Raw genomic sequence first — 14,533 nt, forward strand, 5'->3', positions numbered from 1 at the left:
CACTGAAGTGTTTTGTTATGAAGATTTAATGTAAGTCTGAAATGCACTCTTGTCTAATATCTCTATGAATTGTTACCACTGTAGTCATATATACTGTTGATTTTCTTACCAATAAACTGAATCCAAAATGCTAAAGTCTCAAAATAACATATCTGAAATAACAGAAGATGTTGCAGTGTTGAACTATTAGTGAAAGCAAACCATTAAAAGTAAAGATTGTTGTGTCTGGGGACTGTAAACCTCATGATACACTGAATCCTGTATTAGCTGATCTTAATAAAACATAAATACAACATCTAAGCTACATTAAATCACAGAAACAAAACACTGTAAAAAAAAAATCACAGAAAACTAAAAACTGTTTTTACGGTGGGGTTATTCACCCTGCACCCCCATGTGGGTAGGATTAAATATATTAACTTCAAGATCACACAAACACAGGGTAAACAGAAAATTTGCATTATAAAATAACGCATATTTCTCTTTTCTTCAAGTTACCTGACCTCAGCATCAGCGATTAAAATGCAACACACAAAGTGTATCAATCAGAGGGCAAAATCTACCCATGATAATCTTGAACATCTCCAAAGCATAGCCAAGAATTCAAGTCTAAGCAAAATTACACACAAGTCGACCATCACTGGTCTCCTCTGAAAAAGGGACACTGTCCTAGTGGGACAAACCCAGTCAACAAAACAAATAAAAACTAAGTGTTTTTGTTTTTTCTCTCATATGTAGTAAATGTTAGTCCACTACTATCATTGCAACCCTTAATGTTCATAATTGTTTTCTTTTGTTTTTCTCTTTATAATTAATTTCGTATTTGCAGTGTTTTCAGTAGTTTTTGTCCTGTATGTTTATCTTTGCTTAAGTTTGCTGGGGCTCTTTCCCCTTGGGTCTCCACAGAAAATGGGTTGCTTATTATCAATGCAATGCAAATAGTTAATAACCTTTTCTTTTTTGCAATTATTTTGTATTGTGATTGTTACTTAATATTTGTATATTGTCACTTTATTTTCACTTATGTTTGCTGGGGCTTTTCCCTTGGGTCTCCATTGAAAATGGGTTTCTTTACAAACTTGAGTTGGACAAACCTGGTTAACAAATGTGAAATAAAAAATAAAATAAATAAGTGCACCACACACAATACATTTAGAATACTAATGCCACTATCATTGCATAACTGATAAAAGGTTATAATGTATTGCAAAATATAGTGTGACCATGGAGTTCATGTATATAGAGTTGAGGCAAAGGTGTGGCAAAATCCTCTTACATTGGGGTGAGTGGTATGCAGACCCATGCATTACAATGTCTATTTGTTAACACGTTTGAGTTGTATTCACTTTGAAATGTTTATTCCCTTCCCTCTCCTTCATAATAATTTAGTATGCGACATATTCTATTACATCATTTTTTTGAGACTTTAGCAGTTTGGATTAAATTTATAGCCTTTTTTTTTTTTGGATATTTATTCTTATATTATGCATTCATTGATTACCCGTGGAAAACTGCAAAGGTAATAGTTTACCATAAGTTAAATCCCCATGGGCCATGCTGCCCATAAACCTTAACATATATACTGAAATTATTATACGTACATCAGACACCAAGGGAATGAAAAAGTTCAGTCATTAGGCAGACTCAGTGGGTATAAAGTTATTGTGTTAACATTATCCATTGAGCTGAGATACCTTCATATGGTATCGTCCAAATATCTTGCAATTAATGATTCATGATTTAAGAAAGATGCAAAAGCTAACTTTCCATTTTAATTCACATTTTTCTTTGTCTCAGTTCCTGAGATTAACTTATAAAAATGTCATACCCTGCACTAATTTATGCATCCTTAACTTTTTTGTCTTTTATCTTGTCACATTTGTAATAATTTTATTTAAAAAATAAACACTTAGATTAATTTTTTTCTTGACATGCTTAAAAGAGCTTGATTCAAGAAATTAAATGCAATTTATGTACATTGTACAAAATGCAGTGACCCTTAAAGGGATCTACATTTTAAGTAGCATGTAAAAAGAGGAGGGAAGGAAGATGCAATTCAGACCTAGAATAGGATGAAAAACAACAGATAAACAACTTTCTAATTTGATTCATTGCAGTGTGGAAAAGTCAAAGAAGCAAAGCTTAATGGAAATTCCACCCAGTTGTCATTTATTTGTTAACTGGGGTACAGCACTGAGTTGCATGGACCTTTTCCTGACTCAGCCCAAGAACACCGTCTGCTTAAATGACTTAATGCAAGAGTCACCCAGTAGGCAAATGGAGGCTGAGTAAAAATTAAACCCTGGACTACAGGGTCCATCTTGTTAATGCCTCATAGCTTCAATCACACAATGCTAGACATTCGAAAGTACATTTCTTGTCATTTAAGCCAACCCCAAGAATGCCACATTCAAAGATAAATTAATTTAAGTTGAATTCACATATTATAGTCTTAAGCTGTTTTTCTATAGACCAGACTAAATATTTATGAAATTTTGTATTGTTTTCTTTTAGTATATGTTATATAATTTCTGACATTATGAAAGGAGGCAAACAAAACAACTTAATTACTGAAGAAAATAAGAAAACATGTTTATATCAAAATAATATTTATTAAAACATTGATAAATGCTTTTGTTCTTCACAAAATACTTCATCAGACTAAATTCACACTTCAAAGAACACACAGTATAACATTTGCTAGTATAACATTTGCATAACTGTAACATGAAATCACATGACCACAAAAACCCACATGACCATGGGAAATCACATGACTATAAAACCGCACACCACACAGTTCATTTTAGAAAATTCTGAACATGCTTCAAGTGTTTTGATTCAACAAAGCTCTGCATCATGCAATCTGACGAGATAAGTGTCACGATGCATTTTCCCATAGTCTGACCATATTTATTTGGGCCACTTTTTCCAGTTAAAAGCTTCATAAACTTTTTATTGATACTACAGCCCAAATAAATCTAGTGTTTTCCCTGGTAATGTCATCCTTGGTATGGGTCCATATGCCTTAATGGACAAGTGTCCACACATGCACAGCATGTGTCCATTAATGTCTATGGCCACATCCTTCATTTTACCTGAGCTGATGTCACTGAGGTTACCATAAGTACTTAGTGGCATCAGCGTGGTTCTTTGTGGCATCAGCATGGGGAAATGATTTTTGCAGGCATTTTTTTGTTTTTGCGTTTGTTTTATCCTTTTACCACTCATTGAAAATAATCCACCATTAGAATGAAGATCTTAATTGGTGCTTTATGCAGCATATATAGTGGTGCAAATGGTAAGTCACGCAAGTGTAGCAAAATACTTTAAAAATCTACCAGTTTAATTCTTTGTACTCTAGTTTGCCTTATTGATTACCATTAAAATCTAGCCTAATACAATAAATAACATAAAAAAGAACAATTAAATGTCTAATTGTTAGTAAAGTGTTTGAGTTACATCCATTGTTGTTTCATTGCCTTAAACCGGTACATAATTTTTCAACATACTGTTAAAGTTTTTTTCCTTTTTGTTTATCTAATATGACCCCTCTCCAAGAAGCTCCAGCACTTCCTGACTACAAATCAATATGTATCAATGTTTTTCAATACCTGCACGATGGAGCTAGAGGTGTAGCTGCAACTAATACAGTTTTGAGTAGGAGAAGACAATGTTGAAACATCACCAACAGCTGAAAATGTTACTCTAACCAGTATTTTGGGATAATCTCAAGTCAAAAACTATCCTATATCTTTCAGAATTATATCCATTTCCTCCTTCTCACTAGTTAACTGTTTAACTTTACATACTGACTCAATAGCTTATTTTTTAAATAACTAAGATGCACGTTAGTGTAATGTAATATGGCATTATTTGCCAAGTTCTTATAAATAATCGCTGACTTTGAAATCATGTCCTTGAATATTGGAAATAATTTTCTGCTTCCAGTAGGACATAACTAAATTTTCAAAATTTGGAGCCATTCTGGACCTCATGGCCCCACCATTTTTTCCTAGTGTGCTCTTTGAAGTGTTAATTTAGTCTGAGGAAGTCTGTTGTGATAGATAAAAGGGCTTACCAATATTTTAATAAATATATATAAATTAATTTCCTTAGTCATTAAGTCCTTTTGCGTGTGTTTTACACTGTTCTACAACTATAAGATACTGCTGGACTTATTTTGTCACATTATGGGAGGAGTAACGACATCTCAAAATTTTACAGCCTTACAAAACATATCATATTGAAGGGCAACTGATTCTACTGAAGCCTGGATCAATTAATAATTTTAAATAGGATGCCACCTTTGTGCTAGACAAGAAATGGACAAAAAACACACGTCTTATCTTACCTCTTGCCTCAAGCCACCCTTGTTCAACCTGCTCCACCCCGTCCCCTTGCCATGCTCCTTTTGTGATGTAAATGTCCATGTCAGTTCGTCACTGAGGGACGAGGGATATATATATATATATATATATATATATTTTTTTTTTTTTTTTTTTTTTTTTTTACACGTTCTTTTGGACATGATTGCAGATCCCTTTTAAGTACCTTTAGAAAAATGCATCACACTGAATCGATGCTTGTAAAAATCAAGAAGAAGGGGCAACTTAGACTCCAGATTTATGTTTTTATCAAAACTGAAAAAAATAGCAAATAGAATTATCAGAATTTGTATTGTATGGTAATTTCTAGACTACCAGGTCAACATTCAGATTTCCGAATAGTTTGGCAAAAGAAAAAACGATGTAGCTGTCAGCCCTAATTTTAAATGTAGATACTTATTGACGTCAATATTTTTCTGTGTGAATTAATTATCTCTCAAAGATGACAGATTGCACACTAACTATAAAATGTGGTTTGGGGTTTTGAACTACAATTCTGAATCTGAACAAAAACACTGAATAAGGTATTCTTTCAAAGTAAACATTCAAATGTAACTTTAAAATGCTGTGAAAGAGATGGCTACTAACAAAAATCAAATTATTTCATTGCAGAAGGCGAACTGATGTCCTTGGCAGAAACAGCCAAAAAATGCATTATCAAAGTACTTTCATTGTAAGTCAGTAGACATCTGTTGCAGTAATGATGCCTTAGAAGGTTGTGAGTAACTGCATGATTAACTCCTGATGTGCTAGATTTATGCCCTCATAATCAAAGATTATGACATGACAGGGTACATCTTAGCACACCTCACACCTTCATAAGGCAGTATTACTTCAGTACAATTTAAAACATTTTGTTTTTTTTAGTTTTATGATCTCTGAGCGTGTGCAGTCCTGTGGAGTCTAGCAATCACATCAGCAGATTCCTTGTTTTTTCATTTAGGAAAGGGTGCATTGTTTTGAGTTAATTAGGCAGGATGGGTGTTTAAAAGAATTACAAACAAACTGAGAGGAAATAATAAAACATTGGTGGATTTTTTAAGCAGGTATTTCAAAAGATGGTAGGTAATTAGGGAAACGTAATGCAAGTGTCTGTCATAAATGTCTGCAATAGAAACCTTGGTAATTTAGTGTGAGATTTTATGGTGTGTGAGGCAACGTTTTCGAATTGTTTTGTACTTTTCTGCTTTACTAGACCTACAAGTCACTTTTCGGGAGTATTTGTGCTCAGTGGGGTGTTTCTCACACCTGAGTTGTGCACTTTAAGCAGGAATGTTATAAGGAAATATCTGCGCTGATGGTGAATGAGATATTCTGACTTCTGGCAAGGTTTTACTTCCTCCTGTTTATAAAAGGTATAGTAAATATTATTCTTACCACAGTGTACTCTGTGACCCTGGAAAATTACATTGGGGGGTGAAAGGCTTGACCCTAAACATCACACGTATAACAGCACCCCCCCATATCAAATTAAGAACTGATAATAAGCATCTTGAGTGAATGTGGATATTTGTATTAAAGAAAGGTCAAGGTACGGGGAAAAACATTTTTTGGTGCAGTTGTCATTTTAGATAAAGACAAAGATGAATAAATTATGATATATAGACAGGAAATACCTTGCACTTCGGCAAGATTAGATCAGCTATTTGGGCATCGAGTGGCAAATCTACAGATTTAGTAGAATTCAGCATCGTGTGCACATTAAAATTACTAGAATTTAGTACTGTTTAAATAATCTGCCCCAGTAAAGCACCCTTATTAGTCTGCACCAACAAAGCACTTTTAATAGCCTTCTAAACCCCAATACATCTCACCAGTCAAATGACTGGATATCATGGATGTGCAATCTCCTAAATTCTTTGTAGCCAGCTTGGTGGCTATGGGCATCTTGAGACAATGTAGCAGTTGTCTCATGTCTACTGATAACCACTTAATTCTTAAAGAAGCAGACACAGTATGTGCTTACACAATGACAATGAAGGCTAAACTCTTGCATACAAGCAAACATCAGGTTGTTGAAACCATGCACACAACACCCACCTCACATAGCACACAGCAGACACATAAACTAACGTATGCTGAGGCACATAAAAGCAATCTTCCTAAACAATAGATATTGCCCAGCCTGTCCATTCACAAAGCTATGCCTCAGCAAACCCAAAGGCACTCAGAAAAAGCATTAAATTCCACACATACAGTCACAATAAGCCCATAAGACAAACAAACATATTTCTCAGGACTCTCTTCATAAGGGGCTCCATTATTAGACATACTGATGCCCCTCTAACCAGGCTGAACAAGGGGGACATAATGGTTAGTTGCTTATCGAGAGACAGAATTCGCCAAATCACACATGCACTTCAGTCATTACACCACAGATACCAGTATGATTCCATTATAGTCCGTGTAGATGTGAATGACCTAAGGCAGTGATAGCGAACATTTTCGGCTCCGTGTGTCAAAAATTCGTAAAGTGCCTACTGTGACTTTGTCGGCATACCCCCCACGAACAAAGGGAAACAATTCTTTACATAGTCATTTATTTAAAAAAATACGGACCAATCATGGGTGCTGCTATGTATTATAAAAGTAAAAGAAAAAACAGTGACTTACAATAGGGAAAGCAACATGATCACTGATAACTGGGCTTAAAATAGTGCACCAAAAAAAAATGACCCTACTTTTAATAGTAATTTTGAATTGAACTGAAAAAATGTGGAACACATTGCATTTCATTTGACTTTTTTGTTGCTGAGTTTTAATAGATAAGTTCAAGGTCACATATTTCTTGTATTTATGTTCATTCAGTTTCTTTGGTTGCTCGGGTGTTGCTGAGGGAGGCTGGCATAATGATTAAGATATTTGCCTTTACAGACACAAGGTGCAGGGTTTGATTCTCACATGGGCTAATTAGTTAGGCTTAAAATGGCCCACAAGAGCAGTTAGCCTAGTATTAATCTATGAACTTATGAATACTGGTGTGTCACCCAAAATGCCATGGCGTGTCATAGGATCGCCATCACTAACCTAAGAGATACCTCCCTGACTATATGAAGAGAGACATTATGCAGCTCTTAAGCTATGTGTCCCAAGCTGGTATGAACCTAGCACTGAGCAAGATTTTGCAATCACCAAGAATGATGTATGATATGAGTAAAGATGATTGATTTTAACAATTGTTTTTTTTTTCTGGTGTCATTCCAAGGGGAGACAATATTTGTTAGCTTGGCAGAACATGGTTAATAGACCACATTGCTTTGCCAAGGATGGTCTGCATCTCTCCCCTCTAGGCTTTTGAATCCTGGGTAAAACTTTATCACATTTTAGTGCCTTTTTTTAGATGATGCAAATTGACAAACCTATTGACAAAGCAACTCAACTGAACCTCGATGTGTTACTGCTCAATGCCAGAAGCCTAAATAAAAAAAACTACTCTCCCTTCAAGCCCTCCTCATACTCAAGAATGTAGTCATCTGTGCAGTTGCTGAGAGGTTTAAAATGGCAGACATTAACCCAGACGTGCAGGGTTTCAGTACCTTTCACACTTTTAGACCTGTAGTTACACAAACAAGGGCTAAAGATGGAGGTGTCTTGATATACATCAATAAAAAGCATACCTGTAGGCTAGTCAAACAGGATGATGCACTGGAGTTACTCCACGTCCATATCACCATTGACAAAATCCTGTACCATATCCTAGCTAGCTACAGGTTACTTCCATGTCCCAAGAAGCTCAGAATGCATACTTGGACCTACTAGAGACACTTACTGCCCAACCTAACACCCTATTCATGGGAAACTTTAATTACTCCTCTATAGACTGAAAATCTTACATGGTCTCAAATTTACAGGTGCAGAGATTCCTGGACTGTGTAAATACAAACACCCTTGACCAAATAGTGATTACAACCACTAGATGCTCTAATATACTGGAAATCATACTCAAAAATATGGGACAAGGCCCCCCCCCCAAATGTTTCATCCTCCCTGATAAGGTCTGACCATAAAGATGTCTCCTTTGAAATCAAAATCAACTCCGTAACCCCAGTAAAACCAATAAAAGGAAGTATTCCAAGGCAAATTACATTTTATTAAGTGATGGTTTGTCAAAATTCAATGTCTCCCAAAACTCCAAAACAGAGCAGTCTATGCTGAAATTCTCTCAGAAACTCTGTATAACTATGTCAATGGATGCATAGAGGCTGCTGTATTTACCAGAAGTAAGCCCTAGGCTAGCCCGGAAACAAACCATCCTGGTGGCACCCCAAATTACACAGGATAAACAATAAAAGGAAAAAAAATTATGACAAAAATCAGAAGAGTAATTTCCTTAAAGATAAAACTCTCTCATCAAACTAAGCAGACAATTAAGACAGCTTATTAGGTCAAACAAAGCCAACTCCGAGGTTAAGATAGCTTCCCAGCTGAAAGGCAACCATAAGGTCTTCTTCAGCTATGTCAGAACTGGTGATTAATGGTGCCACACTCACTGAGCTTGACAATATAGTGAACCTGTTAGCAGACAAATTCAGTTCCAGCTTTACAGTCCTCTCACCCTCATCCATCCTCCAAGAAATACTCTCAGACAGAACCACTCCAGCTAGGGAGCATGTGCTGGTTGCATTCACTAAAGCCAAGAGCACAGCCTCAGTGGGCCCTGATAACATCCCAGGATTCCTCTTGAACAGTCTAAAATATGACTTATCAGGACCCCTGGAGTCACTATTTAACTATTTAGTCATACAACAGGCTTTGTGCTATGGGGATGGAAGATGATAGGTAAGGCAATAGGTGTAGTGGTATGCATGCAGTTATAAAAGACCTATAGAGGCATTATAGGTTCATAGATTGGTGCTAGGGCCTATACAAGCCTAGCCATAACAATTCTCTGGCTATTTCTTCAACAGATTCTGGAAACTACAGACCCGTTAGTCTGACTAGTCTTATTTACAATACCATGGAAATAATTTTCCTGGAAAATTACCAACAAGGACATAGGAAACTTCCATACTGGATCTATCCCAATTTGGCTTTGTTAAAGGAAGGTAATGCTTAATGAACCCATTGGGCTTCTTTGAAAAGGTCACTAAGACAATGGATGGGGGGAAAGCAGTGCATATTGCCTACCTGGATCTGGCAAGATGAATTGATATAATACCCCCTTTGGGCATTGTCAACAAGCTTACAAAACTAGACATCAACCCCTTTATAACTCTCTGGATAGCTAGCTGGCTCACAGATAGGACTCAAGAGGTTAGGATTGGTGTGGCTACCTCCACAAAGAGACCGGTCACCAGTGGATGTCCACAGGGCTCTGGGTCTGCTCCTCTTTGGAATCTACTTCTAGGAGGTCAAAGCTAATGTCAAAGACCTCTCTTTGACCAAGTCTGCAGATGATTGCAAACTAGGACCAGTCATTGAATACCCCCAGGATGAAAACACCATTCAAGAAGGTGTAACACAGAAAAATGCTTGGTGCCAAAAGCCATGGCTTAAAACTCAATGTCAAGAAATGCATTATAGTACTTTTTGGGAAGTTGGCCACCCCAGGTAACTAAATCATTAATAAAACACCCTTAAAGGTTGATTCACTAGTCAAGGCTTTGGGAACTCATGTAGATAGTAACCTAGCCTTTAACCAACATGTGTCCAAAGTAGTAAGAAAATCCTTCTATGTCACTCATGTTATAGGTAAGGGCATGGCATCTAGGACCAGAGAGGTCATTGTGCGACTATACTCAGACCTCATTAAACCCATCATGGAATATAATGCCCTCTTCAGTATGTGCCAGACAAGACACATGCAACAAATAGAATGTTTACAAAGCTTCCTTAAAAAAAAAAAAATAAAGGAAGTAAACACTATGTCCTACACTGATCACCTCAAAGCCCTGACTCTTTACTTGATATTATACAGAGGTCATTTTTGCCTGGTGTACAAGCCATGCCTGGACACTGTTTTGATGATCCTTTGCACAGCCACAAAATAAACAGCATCAGAACTACTAGATTATAAGATGAAAATTGTGCTTGTGACATAAACAAGACATGTTGGAGTGACAGATATGTTTCTCAGGGAATTCCCATTCTCTGGAACAGGCTCCCCATCCATGTGATCATAGGCTCATAGGATCATAGGAAGTTACTAGGCTATTGGCCCTGAGGCCTTTACAAGCCTAGCCAAGAATGTAGCCCATGTTCTGACAAGTCAGCACCTGATGCCCCTGTCCAGCAGGGACACAGGTGGAATCCCAGGGGTGTATTTTCTGTTCCCCATCCAGTTATCCAGGTTGTGATTAAAAAGGGTTAATGAGGTACTCTGTTTGACATGGAGAGGGAATCTATTCCACAGATGGGGGAGTTTCTGGGACACAAATCTGTCCTATTGATGTCACAGGCCAGGTTGATGTTGTGTGTGCGGGTTACGCAAGTGGACCTTGACTTGCGGATATGCAGCAGTCCCATCAAGGCAGGGTCTGAGATTGCTTTATATGCCAGACAGAGGTCACCTCTGAGGAGTCTGTATGAGACTGAGTAGAGGGACAGGGCTTTTTCCCTATCTGTGTAGAGTAGATGTTTGAGGTCCTGGATTCTCATGGTGAGGAACCCCTGTGGTCTCTCAAGCTGCTGCATGTGCTTTTTGAGGAACATGCTGAAATGGCCATTGTACTCAACAATGAGTTTTATAAGGGAAGAATACAGGGATGTTATGACCTTCTTGTCTCAGGATGAAATGCCCTTACTTATGAGTTGGGTCATGTAGAAATCTTTCCATACAATGGAGGCAATATGGTGGTCAAAAGTCAGTTTGCTATCAACCTGGGTCCCCAATGCCCAAGTCCCTTATGACTGATTGCATGGTTAGGACCTTTTTCTTAATGTGATAATTTTTGGGGACATCATGCTCCCCGAAGGGGATAATGATGCATTTTTTGGCATTCAGTTTGAGGCCATGTTTCTGGCACCAGTCATTTGCTTGGGTGAGACCCTCTTGGATGATATCCACGTCACTAGGGCCATTGATGACCATGCTCATCTTGCAGTCATCTGCAAACCTGGTCAGCCACAGCCCACTGGTTTTGGCCTGAACCTCAGAAAAGTATATCTATTATGCCCAAGTGAGTGATAGTATCGAAGGGTTTGGTCAGGTCAAGGTAGGTGGTGTGCACCATCTTCCCCTCATCCATGGCTTTGGTGACTGTCCATGGCTTTGGTGACTGTCTCAAAAGTGTGGACCAAATTTAACAGGCATGACCTCCCCTTGATGAAACTAAATTGTGGGATTGAGTGTTAGGAGATTGCTAATGTCCTTGTTAATGAGGTCCGTCATAATCCATTCCATGGCCTTGCAGATCAGGTTAGTTAGGCTGATGGGTCTATAATTTCCTGGATCGGTGGATGCTTCACCTTTTTGCAAAGGGATGACAGTGGCTGTCCTCCACTTGGCTAAGATGAAGCCGGTACTCAGGCTTTGGTTGAATAGGGTGCCTAATGGTGCTGCAAGTTCCTGCCTGAGTTCATGCAGGATGCAGTCTGGGATGTTATTGTGTCCCATGGAGGCTGTATTTTTTTTGCCTTTGAGAGGGCACTGATGAGTTGCTCTCTAGAGGTAAGGGGAGGGGGGCAGGTGCTGGGGATATCCTGATTTGCTGATGTGGGAGACAGAGGGGTGAAGTTTTCATTGAACCTGTCTGCCAGCAGGTTGGCTATATGTACAGCATTTTTGTATGTGGTGTTCCTAACCACTAGCTCTGAGCAGATCTGAGTGTTTCCTTTGAGGTTGTGCACATATGTGAAGAAGGCCTTATGACTGTCTTTAGTAGATGTGGCCAGTTTGGACTCAAAGTTTGCTTTGGAGGATTTCACTAGTGCTCTTATTTGCTTGTTCAGGCTTAAAAGAGATTACTTCCAATTAAGTACCTGCTCCTTCTTTGTCCTGGACAGCATTTTTTTCCTTTTATTATAGAATTTATTTATTGCAGATGTACACCAGACAGGTTTACCCTTCCTTGAGGAGGAGGATTTCATCCTGTTGGATATTCCTGATTCCATGCAGCTATATAAGTGCTCATATAGTACTTTGGTGTAAGTCTGGATCTTTGTGCCAGTTCCTATGGAGGGGAGGGAGCTGTGAAGCTGTTTATACCTTCCCTCAGGATGTTGTAATCAGCTTTGGAGAAGATTTTTTTGTTTGACACTAGCTGGGGAGGGGGTGGCAGGGGAGATGGCGACTTCAAAAGTGACCGCTCTGTGGTCCAATCTTATCAGGAAGGATGACACTGTAGGGATGCTGCAGTGGTTACTGATGTTGGTTAATACTAAGTCCAAGATATTATCGCCTCTTGTGGGGGTATCGACCAGGTGGTCCAAAGTACTTGCAATGATGAAGTCAAAGAATCTCTGGGCATTTGTATTCTGGCATGAGTAGTTCTTCCAATCTATGGTTAGATAGTTAAAGTCACCTAGTATCAGGGTAAAGGGTTGAATCTTGATAGCTTCAAAGAGGCCCAGAAAGGTGGAGTGGACATCTTGGGCCAAAGTTGGGGACCTGTATCTAGCTATGATTTGAATAGGAGTCTTTTCAACAGTTAACTGCACCTGCAGTGTCTCCGGTGCATCATACTGTTTGACCATCCTGGAAGTGTGTATGTCTTTAATATATATTGCAACTGTAGAGTCTCTCCCTATCCCTACTTAAGCGCAATTTGAACCAATGGATAGGTAATCGGAAATTCACCCATGGTCTGGTGCCTATATCTCTGATTAACAGAGGCAGTCAGTAAATCAACCCTATAAATCAAATTTGTGGGTCACATTTGGATTGCGCAGCTAACCTTTTTAGGGCCCTAGTGGTCATTAGCCTAGTATACACCTATGAACCTATAAGGGCCCTAGTGGTCATTAGCCTAGTGTACACCTATAAGGGCCCTAGTGGTCATTAGCCTAACTTACACCTATGAACCTATAAGGGCCCTAGTGATCATTAGCCTAGTATACACCTATGAACCTATAAGGGTCATAGCGGTCATTAGCCTAGTATACACCTATGAACCTATAAGGGCCCTAGTGGTCATTAGCCTACTATACACCTATGAACCTATAAGGGCCCTAGTGGTCATTAGCCTACTATACACCTATGAACCTATAAGGGCCCTAGTGGTCATTAGCCTAGTATACACTTATGAACCTATAAGGGCCCTAGTGGTCATTAGCCTAGTGTACACCTATGAACCTATAAGGGCCCTAGTGGTCATTAGCCTAGTATACACCTATGAACCTATAAGGGCCCTAGTGGTCATTAGCCTAGTATACACCTATGAACCTATAAGGGCCCTAGTGGTCATTAGCCTAGTATACACCTATGAACAGCGGCCTCTGAAAGACATGCATGAATGGGCGTGCCTTTGCTGAAGGTTGGGCATCGGGCTGGCAACTCGGTACCATAAAAATCTACTGCCAATCATTAGCGGACCGGAGTTCCACTGTGGCGACCCCTTACCGGGAAAAGCTGAAAAGACAAACAACAACACCTATGAACCTATAAGGGCCCTAGTGGTCATTAGCCTAGTGTACATCTATGAACCTATAAGGGCCCTAACTGTCATTAGCATAGTATACACCTATGAACCTATAAGGGCCCTAGTGGTCATTAGCCTAGTATACACCTATGAACCCATAAGGGAAATGAAAGTATTTCCAAGATATGAGAGCCTATGAAGTGAGTCACATGACAGGATGGCAAAACTTTAGAAGGGGATATAGATTTGGGTGTGACAGGAAGTACCAAAATAAGACGTTGGCTAAGTGGTCACTTATATGAGAAGGGAACGGTACATTAATAAAATAGGGAGGGCCATGCTCATCCATTCAGAGACAAAATGGTCGTGAAAAGGATCTTCCTTCAGATGACCGGTAAGCAGCAGGTACAGCAGTGCACATCCATTTCTAAAGAAGAATTCCAAAGGAGCCATAGAGACATTGTGTCTACCAATAGCACATCCATTTCTAAAGAAGAATTCCAAAGGAGCCATAGAGACATTGTGTCTACCAATAGCACATCCATTTCTAAAGAAGAATTCCAAAGGAGCCATAGAGACATTGTGTCCACCAATAGCACATCCATTTCTAAAGAAGAATTCCAAAGG

At 38.8% G+C, this 14,533-nt stretch overlaps 1 protein-coding gene across 1 annotated transcript in view; it reads right to left on the reverse strand.

The window, feature by feature from the left end:
- The window catches only part of LOC122791049 (bile salt-activated lipase-like), a 299,760-nt gene that overhangs the window by 179,980 nt on the left and 105,247 nt on the right, over positions 1-14,533 (reverse strand). The gene's annotated exons all lie outside the window — the stretch shown is intronic.

The sequence above is a fragment of the Protopterus annectens genome, chromosome 16.part0, assembly GCF_019279795.1.
Source record: "Protopterus annectens isolate FY-2018-M chromosome 16.part0, PAN1.0, whole genome shotgun sequence".
In the NCBI taxonomy this organism is placed as follows: Eukaryota; Metazoa; Chordata; order Ceratodontiformes; family Protopteridae; genus Protopterus; species Protopterus annectens.